General features: G+C 40.7%; 1 long non-coding RNA gene across 1 annotated transcript; it reads left to right on the top strand.

Annotated features, from left to right (window-relative positions):
- The first annotated feature begins 397 nt into the window (after nucleotides 1-397).
- Nucleotides 398-12,009, top strand: LOC142767711 (uncharacterized). Its single transcript, XR_012885125.1, has 3 exons — nucleotides 398-1,092; nucleotides 3,968-7,544; nucleotides 11,679-12,009. It is a non-coding gene; the product is annotated as an uncharacterized LOC142767711 (long non-coding RNA).
- The last annotated feature ends 6,308 nt before the right edge of the window (nucleotides 12,010-18,317 follow it).

Raw genomic sequence — 18,317 nt, 5'->3', positions numbered from 1 at the left:
GCAGAACAGTGAAGTGGTGTTTAAGTTATGCATATAAATTGGCTTTTCACACGCTATGTGTTGGCATATTTATGTACGATATGCGATCGTATCTATTGTTGTGTGCATACGTTTTGTGATTGTATATACGTCACATGCTTTTCGCATGTCTTTCAACTATAGATTGCTGCCCCGCCGCGGATGAAAACAAGTATTTTTACATCCACACACAAGCTTGAGCAGTTGAAGGTTGTTTCCCGGGGCTCTCTTGCGATTGAGTCGGCCACCACAGGGAATTAGAGTCATACGCCATTAATCCCTGCATCTAGCTGTATTCCACTTAGTAGCTCTATCGCTTGATGACAAATCGAGCGCGGGGCGCGACGTTATTGCGCACGACCATGCATCGCGTAGTGGCGACATCAGCTGATTGCGCCGGCCCGCTTGCTTCGATTTGCTTCAGAGCAAAGAAATGTCATACCTTGAAAGATTGCGTACTGCACTATATCAAAATGTTACTGCTTTGTAGCCATCCTATTATTCATTGAGAATTGATAACTCTGATATCACTACTGTAGAGCTTTGCGTCGGCGACACGCACCGAACGTGAAACCGCACTACGTCTGTCGTAGAAGCAGTAGGAGGCTGTCGTCTGCTAGAACAAAAACAAAACAAAAACCTGCGAAAATATTCATAAGTTGTAACTTGTTTTTTGAATAACCGTTTATCACTTTTAAAGTTATTTTGCCAGATAACATACATTTTTTTAGTTTATAGCAGCGACAGATGTTTTTTTTTCCCTCACACAGATATCCAAGCCAAATCCATTCACAGCTAAAGCCACATGTTGTTTGTCTTTGTCTCCGTGGGTAGCTCTCTCCTGTGTTCGCGCTGCTACACACGAGAGCACGAAATGTTAAATTTACGCAAGGAAGCGCCGTTCCTCGTTCGTGTGATGTGCTAAGATTGCGCCCTATTCCCGCTGTTGTTCGAGTGCGGATTAAGTGCGAGTCGTCCAAGCAATCGGCGGGTTGGACGGGCGCTCGAAGGACTCCGAGGTGACGGCTGACGCCTGTGGTTGCTTCCCTCAGGACAGTGTGAAAGAAACTAAAAGTAAGGTGGAAACTTTTTTATGTAGACCAAGTATGCCACTCAGTGCAAGTGTGTGTTGCTGCACTCGAACGAGGCGTCGTGAAACGGCAGCCTTACGCGCCTTTGCGAGTGCGGTTGCCGATTCGCTTTGACAAGGCTAACGCTAGCAGAGCCATGGCGCATCGGCGCGGCCTTACTGGAGCTAATTCGAGACAACTGCGGCAACATGCATGTGTATGGTGATCCATTTTTTCATATGTGCAGTGTAGTGAGGAAGACGCACACGGCGCTTGCTACGTTGTTGATTAAACGAAGCCTGCAGTGCCATTTGATGGAAAGCAGCATTTTGTTTACGTTCGCGGGCGATACAACTCGTAACTTGGCTCGATTCACCTAGCCAACCGCCTAAGTGGGTTGATTAGCATACGTTCACGGTAGAGCGTTATTATGCCCCTAAACAGGGGCGTGTGCTTGTTAAAAGATATAATGTGTGTGCCTAGTGTAGAGAGAGAGGTGTTCGTGCAATCTGCATATGTACCTGCAAGACGCTTTTGCTTGTAACTAATAATGTACCGGCCAGCACCTACATTGTACGCCTGACTTTGAAGAAAACTTGCATGCACAATGTGAGATTTTGTAATCTGCCAGAGTTGCTTTTTATAAAATAATACACTGCCAGCATGTTCAAAATATGTTTCGCTGCTGTGTGGCAGGGGTGCGGTTATCATGCTGTTGTGTAGTTGCTGATGCAAGCACTTATAGTTTTGATGCGTTAATATTTCTCATCTAACTCATCAGGTGTTTGGCTGTTTCAGCACAAACAAGGCAAAGAGAGAAGGAAGACGGGTAATGACAGGAGGAGTGCCGACTTTTGTTTGCAGGAGAATACCCATGTTGGTGTATTTATTGTGACAGCCTTTCTGTGTTGCTTTCTTGCCCAATTTATGCAACAACACAGTTGTCAGCAATATGAGAGAGAACACTGAAATTAGCTTTTAAAGATCATGGTGACTAAATGCCTAGTAATTCACAGCACAAAGTAACAACAAAAGACATCAGTATGATTATTGTGGACGAGTACAGTCTTGCATCTAAAAAATATATTGTGCAAAATGTTGCCTAAGTAAGAAACCTCTCTATGTTTGCAAATAGTGTGACGTCACTTCGAGCGCCGTGCCAGCCATTCCCTCCCTCTGTGCAAGGGCTGGTTGGCAAGGAAGTTGTTTGTGACATTCCTGATAGACCACTGAGATGTATGCGATTCTAAACCTGTAGCCTAATATATACATAATCTTTTGCGCAGTTACATCGCTGCATCTGACACCTACAACTTATTTGCATATTTAAATTGCTCCCTTAGGACCTAACACACAAACTTGTTTGCATTGTCACTTCATGAATATCGAGCGGTAAAGGTACTGAGTATATGTGAAACAAGAATCTCTGCTTATTACATGAAGACATATGAGGCCTTCGATAAAACGAGTTATACCTTTATTGGGCTTGCGTACTCGTCGGGGCAATTCATACATGCAGCTTCAGCAAATGGTATCTTCCAGCCCGGTGACCATGCAATTTTTTTCTGCACATAGCGCAAACACTGAGATGTACCCACTCGCAGATGGTCGCGTCAAGTGCATATTTACCTTGACTAAAATATCGAATCAAGTTTTTTCATCGACCGGTCCCTGCCATGAGTGCTAACGTCTTCGCAAACAAGACACATTGTTATTGACACTGCACACACCACACACAATATTCTCAGTTGAACCAATATTCTCAATACCTTTCAATGCACACTACATGCCGCAATCAACAGTGCACATTTTTGAAGACTATGCCACTGTTCCTCGCACAGGCCACCACGTGTGTTCACTTCTTCAAGATAAACAGACAGCGTGGCAAATATTTTACCACACAGCTAGATGTTTGCTGACACATACTACAGCTAATGTCGACATTGTAACGTGAAGTGTAAGCTTTGAAAAATTAAAGCTTGCCCCAAACACCGCACGACTGTACCGGGCTGAGCCACCAGCGGGAGTGTTTTTCCAGCCACACCTTTTACATGTGCCAGTGACATCATGCTGTGACGTACCTCGGTAGGGGCCTATCGCTGCATACTTTATGATAATGAGGGTCCTGTTAGTGAAAGCAGGCATTGTTGATTTCGTAACTTGTTCATTCCCAACTGGACCTTCATTTGCACTAGTTGTCTGACTGATATTCAGGCGAACTTTTGTGCAGTAAGTTATACAGTTGGCAGTCTGTGCTTGCTCCATACTGTTGTTACTGGTGTTTCTTGTTGTTACTTTGCACTGCTCATTACTGCTCACCTACAGAAACTAGCCTATCTTGCTGCTGTTTTGGACAAGATGCAGCTGGCAAGTGCGATAGTGTTCATAACTCTAAATTCTCAAGCAAAAATTATCGTTTCTAATTCAGTTAGTTGCATTCATATCAGTACATTATAAGAAATCATTGATTAAAGATTAATCCGTGTTCCTTCACATAATGCTCACAACTTTTATATCAATTTGAATGGTGTTTATAAAAAACTTGGGTTTTAGCTAAACTTCATGCTCTTTTCTTGAACAGCTGACAAAACGCTATTGGATGCTTACTTGCCATGAATTGGACTGTGTTTGAAATACATTGCAATTCTTCACCGGACTGCCAGTACACTTCACATTGGGGTAACATTTATTAACCATGGATTGATTAATTAAGAACGGAAAGAAAGAAGCGGCAGGCCGGGATACTTGATATTGGCATCCGTTTTGCTACCCAGCGCATTATCATGCAAACTTCCTATAGAGTGGTTATGCGTCTTGCATGTGTGTCTGTAAACCAAAAACTTTGGGTAGAACTATATTTTTCTTACAAATGGTTGCAGGACTGTGGAGGCTGTAGGGCTGCTTAGGAATGGTGGAATCCCTGGACATGTGTTCAACCTTGCTGCATCAGCTCCTTGGTGTTTTCATGGCATCTTTACAGATGTGTTGGGTGAGTAAAGCAAGCAGGTTTCAACACAAGAAAAAGTATAATATGGCAGCAACTCTTGTGCGTGCCTTACATCCCAAGTATATCAAATATTTATCTTGCACCTTGTGGCCTGTAATTTTTAAAGAGACACTTCTTTTTGCTTTATATTTGAGTCTTGATGCTTCGACAGCAATGTATTTGTGTTTGACAGCAAGTGTTCTTGAACAAATAACTGATCTCAATAATGACAACACACCCTTCATACTTGGTCCTTAGCATAAGCTAGCACATACCTGTAGCAGATTCAATTATTCATTTTTTGCTGGGATGATAATGGGCAAGTAGCAAAGGCAAGTTCAGATTGGAGTGGTCGGTGACGTCTGTTTAGGCTCTGCCATATTGCTTTGCAACCAGAGTTACTTGTGGCCACATATACAATGAAGCCACATGACGTGCATTCTAAATGAGATTACCATATCACATTTCGCTGCATCTCAATGTGTGCCAAACAAATGCAGATATCATTAGCTTGCCACTATAAAGGGATACTAAACCAACACAAGGTTGAAATTTAGTCGTGTTGTTGCAGCTGTGTATGACTCTACAATGGATGCATAGCCGTGATAATTTGTCTATATGTTGTCGCAATAGTAATGTTACACACATTGTACGATACAAAAGAGGTCCTCGCTTATTTCGCTTTTTTTTCGCAATGCTTCTTGTCTCTTCTTGCCATGTGCTCCTCCTCACTGTACAAGGAGCAAGAGTAGTGGGCACACAAACACGTATTTAATAAAAATGTTGTAAGGTGAGCACTGAGAAGCTGAACACTTCCGAAAGGCTCAAAGAGGTAAAGGTATTGTTTCTAGCTACTTTTTGGGCACCCACAGCTAGTTGTGCTGCTGCAGTTAAAAAATAAGTTAAATGTTAAAAATTAATTGGAGGTGGTTTGGCACCCATAATTGCAGTTACATACAGAACTAGGTTTCAATGCGTAAGCAAAATCTGTTCACTCTAAATCAATCCTAATGATATCTGAAATTCAGGAAATATTCACAGAAAAGCTCAGGAAAAGGCTAAGTGGTTGCCCCTTGAACGTGAAGGAGATACCCTTCTTCTAAAAGGCCAATAGACAGTCTAGTAGTCTCGATATTACATGCACTGTAAAATATTCTGGTGTGGTGCTTTTCATGCATGTTATAATGAGAGGGGTTTTTAATAGAACTGTTGTAACTTTGCCCTGCGTTGCTAAAATTTGTTCACATAGTTATAATACATGAATCACTTTATGCCTTTTGATTTTATGCAAATGGTTTGCTTACCCAGTCGGTTTAACTTGATTTGGATAAAAACATAAATGCTCTAAACTTTTTTTTATTATACAGCAGGTTTATTTTTAAAATACGCGACCATTGATGTGAACACAGTTGGTGGCGTGCTTGATTAATCCTTCACTATCACCACTCTAACTACACCTGCTACAGTGCATAGTGTGACAAAAGTAATGGTACTTAACATTACTGGCAGCATACTTTTATGTCTCAAAATGTGTTAAAAAGCCTGGTAAAAATGTGTGTACGTTTTTTTTTTCGCTCCAACTAAATATTCTGGTCTACTCAAAATAGCTTCCGCTCTTTTAAGGTCCTCAAACTATTAGGTGTTCAAAAGAAGTATCAATGCCATATGCTTTTTTTGTCAGCCTACTCACAACTCTAATAATGAGAATTACTCGACAACATTACCCAGTAAAATATAGGGATGTTATAAAAAGTAATGTCAATTCAATTGTCAAGAAACGTTGCCAAGTTACATTTTTGTTCACTTTTCTTTTCATAATTTTGTTACAGTTACTTTTGATAACATCCCCTAGAATTTGTTTGGCATCATTTTCTACTAGTTCTCATTATAATGTGTTCAACAAAGACAACAAAGCCTTAAATTTATAGTTCTTTCCTTTACTCATGAATCTGAAACAGTGAATCTCAGTAATCTTAGCGGTGTGTGACTTGTTTTTTTTTTTTTTTTGATCAGTTGTGCATGTGTTCAAGTACATGCATTTAGGTGGGAGGGTGAACCATTGCCACCTCCTGTGACTAGCAGATTTTCTGAGAACTGACAGATGCATAATGCTGCCAAAGAAGTATAGGGATATTGGAAGTAATCGTAACGTAATTGCAATCGTAATGTTATTGCCAGTAGGCAAAAAAAAGGTGTGCCACACTTGCCATAATGGTAACAAGCAGCGCTGACTGACTCTTCCATGTATAAATGCACATATATACCGTACAAAATGGAAGAGGGATAGCCGCCATGGTAGCTCAGTTGATAGAGCATCGGACATGTTATTAGAAGTTCGCAGGCTCGGTCCCTGTACAGGGCAGGTTATCTTTTTTCCTTCTACTTTTCTTTCTTCACAATTACAACACTTCTATTCTTCTTGAAGACTTTCTGGTGTAAAAAAGGTACCTTATAATCTGAAGAGGCAAACAGAATGTGCCAGTGCACGAGTTAGCTGTTGTAGTGGTTACAAGTAAGATATGTTTTGAAGAATAAATCATTCTGCCACTTGCCTAAAGAATGGCTACAGGACATGGCACTGGATGCACTTTGTTATGTTTGAATCAAGCTATCTTGTATTCTATTTTTATAAATTACATGGGATACACATGACGGTATCACACACTTTAATGCCACAAAGATTATGCAGCGAACAATGTTATAAATGCGAAATTGCATAAGGATAAGGTGAAAACTGCACCCTCAACGAGAATGTACAGGGAGCACAGGGTGCAGGCGTCATTCCTTCTGCCCGTGCTTTTCAAGTGCGAGCTGTTTTCTCCTCGTTCTGACCAACTAACTAAATTGAGATGTGTTGTTATAGTGCAAGAAGATGCTCCATGGGAAACTAGGTTTGTCTCAAACTCTGTGTGTGTCTTTCAATCTATATGGTGCCCAGTTCAAGAGTTCATGCAGACCAGATCGTGTAAAATAGGACCGTGTAAAATGGACCATGTAAATAAACAGGATCGTGTAAAATGTCGTTTTCGTGTGCAACTGTAGTTGTGGTTGTGCTGAATGACCTTTCTTTATATACACTACATAACAAACTTGCTCCTTTAGAGTCGAGTGCATCTTCGGATCGATTGTAAATGTTTGCATATGCGAGGCCTTAAGTTTTATAAGAAATTGCTCAGTGTGCCACGAGGAAATGTGTGTTCAGCGAAAATTTGCATATCATTATATACAACTCTTAAAGCCTCGTCTACAACTTTGTGCAGGTTGACTTTGAGCAGAAAACGAGGAGCACCAGCAGCCCCCAGAAAAGAGCAAGCACCCTCCAAGCTCCCGAAGCTCTCTTCGACAGGAACATCATGGTCACTGTGTGGCATTGAAAGCCATTGCAAGGAGTGCCTTATCAGTACACTGTGCTGCTCTTTCATCGCAGAAGACGAAGTTGACCACTCTAGAGGAACTTCATGCTGTGTATTGTGAGTGCTTCAGTGGTTTTGTTTTTGTCCAGCCAGCAGTTAAGAAATCATGTGTCAGATTCAGCCGGGATGGCTAGAGGGAGTCGGGCAGGCATGTTTGGACATTTGTCTAGCCAAGTAGTGCCAATTTTCGCACTGGTCCTGTTGGAGTTACTGCCACAATCACAGAAGCTACGTAACCTCTCTAAATGTACAGATGTGTCGGGGAAGATTAGCTGCATTAGGTTTTTCTATAACTGATAGCTGCCAACATTCTTCATTATATAGGAGTTTTGTTCCTTACTTATGGGTGTAAAGTCCTCCACAGAAAAAATGCAACACGTCTACTTCCAGAAGGCTCCAAGGCCCTACTTGTAGGTTTTTTCGGCTTGTATCATAAGCACCTCGTTTGGGTGTACATGAACATTTTATAAACATGTACAGCGAAAAATTTGGGTGGCCGGTCGTTTTGTCGTTATCATGTTCCTCGCAGTATTCTTAAGCATGTTGTGCATTACGTTGTCAATCTGGTTCATGTGCATAGAAGATATTACGAAGTTTTAGGCTACAGTATAAAAAGCCTGGAAGCAAGCTATCAATAATTTTTTAACAGAGTTGCTTAATCTCATACATGATACATCACTAAACTTTCGTGGGTATTCATCAATGTAAGCTCGTCTTAGTGTTATCCAAAATGAAGATGTGAGTCGACAGATGGAAACATCTAGTAATCAGGGTGAACAGTGGAAGTGCCTCAGACAGGCTGGCCGATGTTGCGATAGGAGGACCTAATTTTTAGAAGTTACCTTGTCATCCTTGGCGTGTTAGTTTAAATAAGGTCAGTAATGACATCATCTTTTGCTGTAGGCGTGTGTGCCTGTTGGAAATGTTTGTCTGAGAAAAAAAAAACCTATAACGCAGAAGAGTGCAGCCCTTGCTTCTTTTCAAGTTAGGTTGCGCTGATACAAAGTGTTCTCTCCTCCAAAGGGAAGCAAAAAAAGATAAATGATAGAAAAGAAGAAAAAAGAAGAAAGAAAAGGGGGATGCAAAGTAAAAGTAGTGCTACACTGCTCCTACTTTGCATCCCCCCTTTTCTTCTTTTTTTTTCTCTTGTTTTCTTTTTTCACCTTTTTTGTTACATTTGCATTGTCCCATCTAGTGCATGAATTAATGACACATGGCTTTGCTATAGCAAACATGCCTATGTGGTGTTGCATTGAACAGTGCATTGTACTTCATTCAGTTAATTACAGACTGATCAGTCTTGCAATAAGTGCTTCCTGTCTATCACCACACATGTTCAAATGAAAAGTTTGTGCTTGGCTCTTAGTATGCTGGTATATAGCTTGTGTCTTGGACTACTCAAAATGAATGTTGTTTTGCTGCTGTTTATGGTAATGAATTTATCCAACATGAAAATATCTTGCCTTGCGAACTTTGTCGGACCTGCCTTTCTTTTTCTTTCCTATGCAGGCATTGTATGTGAGGGAGGCAGTAACAGAGAAGTGATAGCTTGAGCTTCGGAAGAATAAATGCTGGCAGTGAAGCAATTACACATCAAACATCCCAGCCATTTTGCCAACCGTACTAAATGTGTTTTGAAAAAAAAATATTGTGCTCGATTACTGTATTAAAAACAGCAAAATGCTAAAATATATCGCAGAGAACAAAATATTAGGCCACGTTGGTGCCTTCTGGACTTCCCAGGATGTCGTCTGGGTGTTGTTTGTAAAAAGTAAAAAGTGTTTCAAAAATACTGCCTTTTTACACCAAATTCGGTCTAGGTATTAAGTAAAGGTGATTGTGTGTAGTGCATGAAGCTCAGTAATATTAGTGCAATTTTTTTGCCACATCAAAAGCAAGGAAGCAGTTCTTTTTATATGGCAAGTTATATGATTACACTTTGTCTTAAAGTAGAAATGAATTTTTGAAGTTTTCTTATGAAGGCTGTTTTCTGCATTTGATATACGACAGCTTCCGTTCCGAAGTTCTCCATGGCCCTCAATAGAAGACTTCAAAAATCATTTTCCTTATTTAAACAAAAATTGTAATGATAACACTTGCCATGTAACCAGAACTGTTTATTTGCTTTCAACTTACACATAAAAGTAATTTTCAATTAGACAAACACACAGCTCAAGTTGCATCTCAATGTGGACAAAAACGATTATATAGTGATATTTGTAATCTGGACCTAACATTATTTTTTTTCGTGAAATATAACTTCTGTGCAGTGAGTATTTGTGGCTCAAATATTCATACAAAGTGCAGTATTGCCATACAAGAAATGCAAACGATAAACAGTTTGGCTGAATTCTTCAAAGCCTATGTAGCGGAAAAATTGCACTAATGTTACTCGACTTCAAATACTTTAAGAAGCACCTTTACTTAATATGTAGATCAAATTTGATATGGCAAGAAAAAGCGGTACTTCGAAATTTTTCTCACAAATAACACCCGCACGACATTCTGCGAAATTCTGATGGTACCCACGTGACCACTACTTTTTTCTCTTCAAAACATTTCTGCAAATAGCTATTTTCAGGAGAGTAAATTACCATCATTTTTTAAACTATACATCTGTGATGGTCGCCAGGCAGTATGGTTTGTATGTTTGGTGTAGAATAGCCCAGTGCGAAAAACAACAAATGTCTGAGCATCCTTTGACGCTCGGGCAATTTCGAAAGCATTTGTTTTTTAGCAGCAATTCAGTTAAGCCCTTGTCTTTATGCTTAGGCCCAGAAACAAAACACAAGTAACCAAAGTAGTCCTAAGAGTCATGCAGTCTCGCTGTTCCAAGGCTTGTGGAGCCTAATTTAGTGCAAGCTTCACCATGTTTTAAAAATTCAAATTCAACCAACAGGTTTTGGAGGCACAGTGCATTTTCAGCTAACTTGTTTCACACCAGTTACTTTGCTAAAAAGCGGGAAGTAGAGGTAAAAATACCATTTTAAAGGCATTGTAGATAATAACAAAACGGACTGCTTTCTTTTTTTGTGTGGTGCTTTGCCTGAACGCTGTGCTTTTTGTGGTATAGTTCATTGTCTAGTGAACAGAGGCCTTAAAAACTAACATTAGCCATGTTGAGGTCGATTTCCTGGTTATAGTCATGGTAGCCATATTAAAAATATATGACTTCAAACTTGATTGTTCTTTTGAAGATGTTTTCTTGCATAATGATATTTCAGAGTCTTAGTCAATTTTGTTATAAGAAAACGTGATGTCATAATAGGGTCACTTTTTGTAGGGTCGTTCAGTTCTACCTTACCTTTTATATTCCTAATAGAGCAGTTATTTTCAATATTGGTATTTAAAATGGAATGAGCATGCTGTATGTAGTAAGGTGTAAGCACTTACAGATAGTACATGCACACAACTTTTCTGTTGGCAGTTTATTTCTGTTATTCTTGATTTATATGTGGGGTTTCACATCCGAAAACCACGATATGATTATGAGAGACGCCGTAGTGGAGGGCACTGGAAACTTCGACCACTTGGGGTTCTTTAACGTACACCCAAATCAGCACACGTGCCTACAGCATTTCTGCCTCCATCGGAAATGGAGCCGGGATTTGATACCGCGACCTGTGGGTCAGCAGCCAAATTTCTGGTACTCTTGCTCCCCTATATGTGTGCAGTTCGGTTATAGTTATCTGGCTTGCACAGATTTTTAATGGCACCTGCCTTGTCCTGCTTGCTTTCATGGTGATTTTAACCTTCATAAGTTACATAGGTTTAACTCTCAAAATTGTTCAAGATGCCAATTTTGTGCACAAACTGTATAGTATAAAGGCAGCAGATATACATGCACACACTATTAAATGTACATTGAGAGCTTTCACTTGCAGTTTCTAAAGTTTTACTGTGCAGGAAGCATTTAAATCATAATTTCATAAGGACATATTAATCGATTATCTCTACCATTGAAAAGCGTGACAACCTAGTTATTTTCACTGTGGTAAGCATGCTGTTTTCTTTGATGTGGCAGAACTAATTTATACACTCATTCCTTTTATTATTCACATATGCATAACTTGAAGGATTGTGTGCCTTACATTTTCAGTTTCATTCTGTGTGTTATATTTCTTGTGCATGTGAACTAATGTGCTAACATGTGTCTCTGACATTATTTGTGCCAATTATTTTCATTTCCAGGTGCCTATGAAGGACACATAAGTTCTATGGCAGTGACCTTCCAAATTTACAGTGGTGCCGGAGCCTCAAGCAGCATTTCGCCGATCTCCACAAGGCGTTCATGATACAAACACAGCGCCACACTTTCACAGTGCTATGATTATTATTTATGTTTAAACATTTCGTTCTAAAATTGCTGTTACATTGTGTTTTGTGCCACCATCCTGTGGCTTAGGTGGAGCACGTGAAATTACGGTGTAGTCACCTCATTTGTGTACCATCAACACTGCAATGTCACCATTCACAGCTGGAGCATACAGACAAATAAAAAAATATATTGATTGTAGCAGGGCTGGTGTGTATAATAATGCTTCTCTATTGATAATAATAACTTTATAAGTTCTTTAGGTCTTGCATAGAACACTGCATTAATGTGTTGCAATGTAACCACCATTTGTGATCGCTAGCATGTTAATTTAGTAGTTTTGTAATGTATTTTATTTGAAAGGTAATTTTGCTTCCGCATCACGACAATTAGAAAGATGCCGATAATTCAATTCCTCATTAGGTAGCTTCTTAACACATTTGTTTCTTTCAAGCCTTTGTTTACTCATCAAGGCTGTTTCAGATAGCAAACATATTTCACCTTCATGCAACAGATTAAGAATGAAATATTCATATATATTTATACACAGTACTTGCTTTTGCAAACAACGTGAATGGCCAATTGCTTTTACTCGAGATCTAGGATGTCCATTTGATCTTTGCAAGATGAAGCAGATAGCTGCATAGTTTCTGCATTATGCTAATTTCCGTAAGCTGCTTATCGGGTAATTTAGCATGATATGGCACTTTCCGTAAGCTGCGGATGTCCGCAACTTTCTGCACGATGTGGTGCTTTCCGTAAGCTGCGGATGTCCGCATCTTTTCGCATGATATGGCGCTTTCCGTAGGCTGCGCATGTTCGTATCTTTCCGCATGATGCGGCTTTCCGTAGTCCAATAATTGCGTATGTACGGATTCGTATATGCGGAACGTTTCAGTAGGGATGTTTGCACCAGTCACATACGTTCGTCATTCATTAGCGTTTTGTAATACCAAGTTTGTTACATGTGACGCTACCGAAGCCGCCGCGAGCGCATCATGGGCGTGGCATGAAGTCATGTTGTTACATGACGCGCATTTCATGATTTTCATGTTGGCGTCTGTTGCTTGTGTTTGCCATGCAATCATGTCATACCATGCCAGTTTTGCGACATGTCATGTCTACGATACCGCCGCAAGAGCTGCAGAACCATGAAATGTTAATCTTGACATCCATGGAATATATATCACGAATTTGATGTTATGACTAGTCAAAGATGTTGCCCATACAATCATGTTGTGCCATACCAAGTTTGGTATTGATACCATTCTCGAAACGGCCAGGAGTGCTAAAAGTCGTAGACGGCTAGATAGATAGATAGATATGCTCAAAGTCGCCGAAGTTCGCTAATTTGTTTGTTTATTTATTTATTGATTGATATATTTATTTAGAGGTACCTTACAGAACCCAGGGGTTGGGGCATTAAGTAAGAGGGGCGACCCACTAGATACATGTGCATATACATATGGAATTGGCAAAAACACACAAGGAAGGATACAATTGCAATATAATAAACAGAAAGCGTTATAGATACGTTCACGCATGCAAAGATGATGCCCGCATGCAAGCACTGAGCGAAAGTGTGCGTTTAATGAGCGCAAGAAGGGAGCGGTTAGATGTCACAGCTTCAACAATCTTGAAACAAGTTTATCTTTTACAAAATAAAAACTAATAACATGCGCGATGAAGATAGAAAATACAATTGATAGCGGTAATACAGCGGGGTGAATTTACTGCGCGAGAAAAAAAAAGGCAATAGGCGGGATAACTGCCACTCAGAAATAGCTCATCTGAAGAGGGATACGAGAAATATGCTTTGATGATGGTGTAGGGTGAAAAAGTTCCCGAAATTCATCCTTGCGCTGCGGAAAAGCATCTCCTCGGTGAATTTTGTGAAGTGGATCGATAACATGTGACAGAATGTTTCATAATTTGTCTCGGCAGCAATGTAATCAGGCAAACTATTGCAGAAAATAATGGCACGTGGAAGTGCCGACTTGTTGAAAGCGTTTGTAGAGCTGTATATATGAAAATAGCTGAGATGAATGTGTAATCTACGTGAGGTGAGATATGGTGTGTGCAGAGCAGTAACGGTGATTCGGGAGGAGTGGGTAATTTTATGAAAGAATGAAATCAAGGCAATGTCACGACGGATGTTCAAGGGTGGAAGTGAAAGTTCTCGTTTTATATACGATATACTGAAATGGGGACTGCAGTTATTCGGAATGATACGGCTTGCCCTATTCTGAATTTTTTCAATGTATCAGTTAAGTATTTTTGATGGGGAGACCAGATCGACCAGGCATATTCTAGTTGAGGGCAAACCAGAGTGAAGTATGATGATTTGCGAATGCTTGAAGGTGCAGCTTTCAAATTACGTCTTAAGAAACCGAGTGACCTGGAGGCGTTTACAGAGATTGCTTTAATGTGGTCAAACCACAATAGAGTAGGCGTAGGTTTAATGCCCAAGTACCAATGTTGTGTTGCAATCGAGATAATGAACTGAATAATGCTGTAAGAAAATTTGGATCTGCTAGATTTACTTCCGAACAGCGCTACTTTGCATCTTGAGACATTCAGATTCATGAGACAAGTACTATACCCACAAATATTTACATCGAGGTCATTTTGAAACGAAAGGTGAACATTAAAATTTTGATTAGACGGTAAAAATTGCAGTCGTCGACGAATACCCTGATGCAAGAAAGGACACGTTGGGTAACATCATTTGTGAATATTAGGAAAAGTAATGGTGCGAGTACGCTCCCTTGTGGTACACCTAAAGAAACATCAATTAGAGCCGAAAAAAAATTGTTGACTGTTGTCAACTGCTGCCGATTAGAGAGAAAAATGCTAAGCCATTACAGTGTACGGGAGTATATCTTCAATGCGAATAGCTTCGACATCAGGCGACAGTGTGCAACCGGTCAAAAGCCTTCGAATAGTCCAGAAACACGCAGTCAGTTTGATAGTCACTGTCCATATTTGCATGAAGATCTGTGGTTATTTCAATCAGCTGAGTCTTACACGAAAATTCCTCTCGGAAAACGTGTTGATTTTTGAAAAAAGTTATTAGATTCCAGATGTCTGAAAATATGCAAATCGATGATGTGTTCTAGCATTTTACAACAAATGCATGTAAGCAATATAGGTCTTTAATTTTCAATTGAGGTTTTAATTCCACTTTTAAAATTTGGTATAACTTTTGCCAACTTCCAATCAGACGGTAATAGGCTAGATTTTAGAGACTGCCAGAATATATAAAGTAGAATTTTGCTTGAGGCATTACTGTATTCTTTAGCACCTTAGAGTTGATTACATCTACACCACGTGGCGAAGATAACTTGAGATTGTTTATGGTTATAACTATGCCGTCTAGCTCAATGTCTATTTGTTCCATGAATTGGTAGTCAAGCTTGGCTACGTAAGATATTTTTGTACTGTTCTGTTTTGTGAAGAAAGAAGTTAAAAGGAATTAAGTGCTATTGGGCATTGGCTAGCTGAAAGAAGGACGTTGTTGCAATCATGAGATGTCCTGGCAACTTGTAGCGTATCTATCTATCTATCTATCTATCTATCTATCTATCTATCTATCTATCTATCTATCTATCTCTCTATCTATCTATCTATCTATCTATCTATCTATCTATCTATCTATCTATCTATCTATCAATCTATCTATCTATCTATCTATTTATCTATCTAGCCGCCTACGACTTCTAGCTCTCCTAGCCATTTTGATATTGGCATCGATACCAAGCATGCTATGGAATAACATGACTGTATGAAGGACATATTTGACTAGTCATAACATGAAAATGGTTCATGTTATGTGTTCGTGCACATGGCACGTTTGAAAACTGCTATGGTATGGCATGAATTCATGGCGAACAAAAGCGACAGACCGTAATATGAAAATCATGACATGCGTGTCATGTAACAACATGACTACATGCCACGCTCTTGATGCGCTCGCTGCCGTTTCAATAGTGTCACATATGAGAAATTTAGGGTTCACGGGATGTGAATTGATGACGAAGGTATGTGAATGGGACAAATATGATAAACATGAGATGTTTGTCATAAAAAACATGACTAAATGCCACGCACTTGACGCGCTGGTGGCCGTTTCGCTAGATTCTCTCATACCATATTTGGCATTACGGTATGTCAATGGTTGTCGAAGGCATGATACTGTGCAAACATGATAAACATGAGGCTTGCCATATAACAACATAACTACGTGCTACCCTCACGATGCGCTCGCGGCCATTTCTCTAACTTCCATTTAGCAAACTCGGTATTAGACGAGGCAAACGGATGACGAAGGCAAATGGCACATCCGAACATGATAATGACGACATCCGTGTCATGTAACAACATAACAACATGCGAAACTCATGATGCGCTCGCGGCCGTTTCGCTAGCTTCACATATACCAAATTTGGTATTACGTGACGCCAGTGTATGACGAAGGTATGTGACTGGGGCAAACATCATAATCAAGAGATGCGTGTCATGTGAGAACATGACCACATGCCACAGTCATGGCGCCAATACATTTCAACGTGACGCGGTGTGCGGGCTCGCCAGCGTTGATTTCGTCGCGTCACGCTGGCGTTGCCACGCCATGCGCCAGTCCGGCCATATACTCGCAGGCGTGTGCCGAGCTGCGCAACTTTGACGCATGCGCGTTTCAGCGCGTCCGGCGTCCCTCTGTCATGAAAAGAGGGAGACGCAGTGATGTCTTGGTAACGCATCGGCGCAAAATGCAGCATGTCGCAATTCGCGCCGGTTGCCCTCGGGCTGCGCCAGCGGACAAAGGTCGTGCCGGTCGCACCTGGTGTCGGACTATAGGGTGCTCGCGTTTTGCTAACGCAGCGTCACTGTGCCCAGTGTGCGCCCGCGTTAACGCTACATTGCCGTATATTGACCCCTTCATGATGCACTCGCGGCCGTTTTGCTAGCTCCACATATACCTCCTTTGGTGTTACGTGAAGTCAATGGATGACGAAAGTATACGACAGGTGCAAACGTGATGATACTGACACGCGTGTCATGTAAGAACATGACAACATACCACGCTCTCACGGCTGTTTCGCTAGCTCCACATATAGTAAATTTGGTTTCACGTGACGTGAATAGATGACAAAGATAAATAACACTTTCAAACATGATAATCCTGGCACGGACGTGATGTACGGTATTATCCACCACTTACCGTTCTGCTTATTTAAAAGTGGCATATAAACCTTTTTCATTCGTGTTTCGCATATCATCAATTCACAGTGTACTTGAGATCTGCTATTTGTTTCTAATAAAAAGGTAACAACTGTTGTCGTTAATTTGAAGAACACCAAATAATTTATTTCGCGAAAAAATTTGTCACAAAAAAAGAGAACACGGTTGCAGTTCATAACTACAATTTGGGACTTCCGGCACACGGTGAATGTCGTGGTTTTGGAGTTCGTACGCTCCATGTTGACGGGAGCTGCGCGACCAGTGGGTATCACAGAATTAAGGCGTTCTGTTGTCTCACGCGGTTGTTGTGACACCATCAATCCCCCTTTCGGTGTTGCTGGCTGCAAGTCCAGTGATTGGCCACAAGTGTAGTTACGACACCGGGTGCTTTGGAAAGACAACAGGCGCACCGATTGGCTGCAGCGCATCGGACTGCCTGAATAGGATCGGCGGTTAGATTTACGCGCATGCGGCCGCCAATTTGAACGCAATTGTAAGCTTATGCGGCAATTCGGCAATGATGTAAAGATAAATACCTTCTAATTCGAGGTACTGCACTCTTTGTTCGTTCCGGGTAAAACGTTGAGTTCACAGTCAATCCAGATTGGGTGACATGCACTGAAAGCCCGGTTCGCACGCATGCATTCAGAAAATTTTATGTAACCTCCTTAATTTTAACTATACCAACTGTGTCTCTTCAACGCAATTTTGTCTTCACGCTTAAAGCTTTTCGCCCATTTGTGATTTCCACAATCAACTATAAAATGACAGGCTGCTTGTGAATCAGAATTATTCTCTTGAAATGACTGCCCAAATGTATACGTCGTAGGGCCAGCTGAAATAATCAGGTTCAAGTGTACAGCTTGCGTGTTACCTACACGATGAGCTCAAGCAAAGCACCGCAATTGTGTAACACGTGTCGACGACGTGCTTAGAGTACGGGCTGATAGTTCGTATTGTATCCACGTCTAATTTCAAAGCACGGTGCACTAGGAAATCGTCTTGCAGGGTCAGCGTCCAAAGTTCGCTGAAGCTCAAGCTTCAACTGTAGCGCATATGCTTTGGTGCTTCATTTATTGATTTATTTGTGGATGTCAAAGCAGTTTATTGTATGTGTAACGGCTGTCTTGCAAGACAAAACGTGCCAATTGATGGTTGGTTTAATGCATCGACTGCACTTAGGGAAACTTATTCAAAAAACGTATGGCTGCTTACGGGGCCGATTATGAGCATGCTTATTTACGTTGTAGCATATCATGCGGGAAATTGAAAAA

This window comes from Rhipicephalus microplus, chromosome 7 (assembly GCF_043290135.1).
Source record: "Rhipicephalus microplus isolate Deutch F79 chromosome 7, USDA_Rmic, whole genome shotgun sequence".
In the NCBI taxonomy this organism is placed as follows: domain Eukaryota; kingdom Metazoa; phylum Arthropoda; class Arachnida; order Ixodida; family Ixodidae; genus Rhipicephalus; species Rhipicephalus microplus.
This window is presented reverse-complemented; position numbering and strand designations above follow the sequence as displayed.